General features: G+C 38.1%; 1 protein-coding gene across 1 annotated transcript in view; it reads left to right on the top strand.

The window, feature by feature from the left end:
* The window catches only part of LOC104168275 (polypeptide N-acetylgalactosaminyltransferase 18-like), a gene marked incomplete at its 3' end in the record, with an annotated part of 61,340 nt that overhangs the window by 56,370 nt on the left and 1,157 nt on the right, over positions 1–3,813 (top strand). The gene's annotated exons all lie outside the window — the stretch shown is intronic.

Genomic DNA, 3,813 nt, shown 5'->3' with positions numbered 1-3,813 from the left:
TCTCTGTGTTTATTTAATGCTCTGTCATCTCCCACTTGCTTTGCTTAGTTTAGGTCATAGGCTTTGTGGATTTTAGTCTTTCAGCTTTGTAAGTGTTAAAAGCCACCTTGACACTGCTACTGTCCCTTTACACCTTGAATTTTTTTAATGCAATTTTACTACCTTTTGCTAGTGATGAAGGAACCCTTTCAAGAAGAGGAAGCCCTCTAAGCTCTTCTTGGATCTATAACAAATATATGAACCTCCTAAGGAAGTTCAAGAATAAAGAACCCTTTCTAAGGTCTTCTTGGAAAGAAGCATTGAAAACACACTGAAGTGGATTCTAAGAGCTCTTTGGAAGGGAAACTCCAGTTGATGTGTTCTTTTTCTAAAAGACTGTTTTTGCAAAGTGAACCAGAAGGACCAGAACCTCAAGAAACTCCTCCAAAGAAAAACAAACTTTCTGCATTGCTGGGAGTCCAGCAGTGATGCCAAGTACTCCCAAAGATATGCAGTCCCTCACACTTGAAAACTTTCTAAAGTCTTTGCCTTAAGGCAAAGCCTGAGACCCAATGGTACACTTTTGCAATTGATGCTTTTACAGAATGAAATGTGAATTGCTATTTGTTGTATCACAATGGTGGAAGCATATGTTATTTTTTACAACTGTATATGTATGTTTAGGGATTTGGCAGGAAGTTGAGACTATTGCTAGCAATTTCCACCTCTTCCTACCATAGGTAAAACATCTTCACAGGAAACAGGAAAAGGTGCTGTATTTCTGTTTAACCATGATGTAGGAAATTCATTGAGTTTCTTCCTTGCAATTTGTATGCGCAGGTTTGTCGTTAAGTATTACTGATTGCAGCAACAGTATGCTCAGAGATATAACATTTTACTTCATTCCATGCAGTTAAAAAACATCTTTGAGGCTCTTTTTAGACTTCCTGCTAAAGTCATGGGTGATAATATGGAAAAGCTTCACTGATTTTAAACCTTTGTATTTATTTATAGCCATCATATAAAATAACAGTGCTGGAGAACTAGAAGGGTGCTATTCAGTATGGATGAAGCCTGAATAAAATTACTGATGACAGCAAAAAAAAAATGTTCTGAAGTACACAGAGGAAATGTGTGAAGTTGTGAGGAATTGACCCCTCAATTGCTATTCCTATTTCTTAACTATAAGGACAATCTTTTGTCTACTGGAATTTTATTAGATGAAGAACAGACCACTCTAAAAGGCTTCACAACTTCCCTCTGAGTTAAGTCTTTAAGAAAATATATTTCTTAGTATTAAAATAAACCTAAAAATTGTCTTTGACCAAAATGTGTTGCTTCAGAGTAATTAATGAGTCTGTCCTATGTGAGATTTATACCTTTTCAAGATGTCTTGAAAAACCATCCACAATGGCTCCAACACAATGGTTGGAGTACTATGGATTTGTTTACACAAGTAAAGGAGATGGGGGAGGCTAGGAGTGGTCAGATTCAAGTGGACAGTTGGTCTGAGAAGGAGAGAAAGAAAGAATGGATGGATGTTCTTGACCTAGCTGCAAGAAATTCCCTTATTTCAAATATAATCAGGAAAGAATGAAAAAAAACCCTAACACTTTCTGTAGCAGTCAGTTAATCATGTTATATCGTTTAGTATTCATATATCCTGTTCATTATAGTGTTTAATATTTAGTGTGTGACTAGCAAAGCCCTTCATTCCTTGGCTGGAGATTTTGTACGTTTTTGGGGAGTTGGGAATCCAGAATCCCTTGCAATTCCAGGAGAGTTTCATGCCATTTGAAAATCTCATTTTAATGCCTACCTACATTTTCTTTCTTTGCAACTGGCCTCTCCGTAGGTGCAACGAAATGTTTGGAGAAAAGAGCTTTCTCATCATACTGTAATCCCACTGGCAACAAAACGCTGGTGGGAGAGAAAGGTACTATGGCTTGTCCTAGATGTGACCAGCTGAGCAAGTCAAGATTGTGCTTTCTGCCCTCATGAAGTATTGCATCTGCTTTCACTCTGCGAGTGCTCTGCAAGGCTTCATAGCCTACATCTAGGGTAGTGCTACTTGTTTAGTGCTGTAATGGCAAGCTCTGCACACACTATAACTTCAATTCCCGTATCTTCAGATCATGTGTTTCTCATGTCTTCTTCTTTAAGAAGTCATTAATTAAAGGACTTCTATTCATCTTGATATATGGGAACTATTAGCATATATCTCTAGTCTGGTTTTGGTGCATGCTAATCACATTTTCATTGATTGCAGGAGATTTTTGCTTAGAAATAATAGGATTTGTTTTTGAAACTGTTTAATACAACCTGCCTGTTCTGTCAGCATCAGTATTGACAGCTCCCTCTTAGCATTAAGTTTTAAAGTGAATCTGTGGTTCTTGCAGAGTAATTAATTAGTCTTTGGAAATAGAACAGACTGACAGTGTCTGAGAGAAAGGAGTGGCCACCTGATTTGATTAATTAGTGTTTGTTCAGGTAGTGGGTAATTGTTATTTACAAACTATATTAAAGACTTTGTCATCTCAGGATGTTTTTTGAAAACACATATGACTTCATTATAAAGTCAAATTAGATTTTACTGATTACTGAATCAGTACTAAAATTACAGACGAGCCTGCTCTTCGGATTTTCAGATCCTGGAAATTTACTTGGAAATTCAACTTATTATAGACCATGAATTTTTGGCTTAGCTTGTTGTCAAGATGGCATTCAGACCTAACTCTGAAAATCCCACAAAAGATTTGGTGTTCACATGTTGGACTTGGATTGAGGCCATCCCTAGTTATAATGAGCAAAGGCTACACAGAGTAGGCAGCACGTGCGGTATGTGAATTGTCTGTCTTGTGCTAGGCTAAGTTATGACCATCTCTACATCTTCCTTGTCTTTTATGATACTAATTTAAACAGTGTACATTGAGTAACTCTGAAACAATTTATAGCTGGATGTCAATGCCGTATAGAGAAATGGCTTAAACTGAAAGCAAGCATTGTGTGAGCAAAGCCTGATGATACTTCACATTTAATCTTTATTAGGAAATGTAGATGAACCATTTAGAATTAAATGTTTGACAAATTATTATTTTTGTTAGATTGTTAAACTGGATTGCCCACTTTATATGATATTTAGTAAGACAGGACACAAATGTTGTTTCCAGATTATTTATTCTTGTGCCACATCAATTGCCCGTTTATTTTTAAATATTTATGATCATCTCAGTTTTGCGCTGATGTTGGTAATGGTTATGTTTTTTTACTCTTATGGTTTTCCAAGTTCTGGACACAGAGACATGCTGAAGTCTTTTCCGCTCCCTTCTCGACTGTACAGTAGGTTCATGGGGATAGCTGGGTATAGGTCTTCCAGAGAGCTCTGGAAACCAAGGCTCTATCTCTTCTCCCAGCATATGCTGAATGCAATTAGGCACCAGTTCAGAAAAGGCTTTGTAAACATTCTGAATCCATGCCACGTTTTCTGGTCTCAGGAGCTGCCAAATGCCTAAATGCTGTATTCAAGCCAGATGTCTAAATATATAAAATGAATGACTGAACAAAGTGCCTCCTTAGTGGAGCATATGCCTAGAGGATGGACAGACCTGAGGGGTCTGAGATCAGCTCCAGAACATGATGTTCTGCCAACCCACATCCCTGGCGACTAGGAGGGAGAGCAGAATATACTCTCCTGGATGAGGTGTACGAGGAAGGAGCACCCTCGCTCTCATTCTTTGCTTTCTTGGTATGGGATACCAAGCCTCAGAAATCTCTGCTAGCAGTATCTTAAGGCAAACTCTGCCGCCTCTTGGTGCATACACCTGCCTCTGGGAC

Source organism: Cariama cristata, unplaced genomic scaffold, assembly GCF_000690535.1.
Source record: "Cariama cristata isolate BGI_N322 unplaced genomic scaffold, ASM69053v1 scaffold3031, whole genome shotgun sequence".
Classification (NCBI taxonomy): Eukaryota; Metazoa; Chordata; class Aves; order Cariamiformes; family Cariamidae; genus Cariama; species Cariama cristata.
Note: the sequence above shows the minus strand (reverse complement) of the source record. Positions and strands in the feature narration are given on the sequence as shown.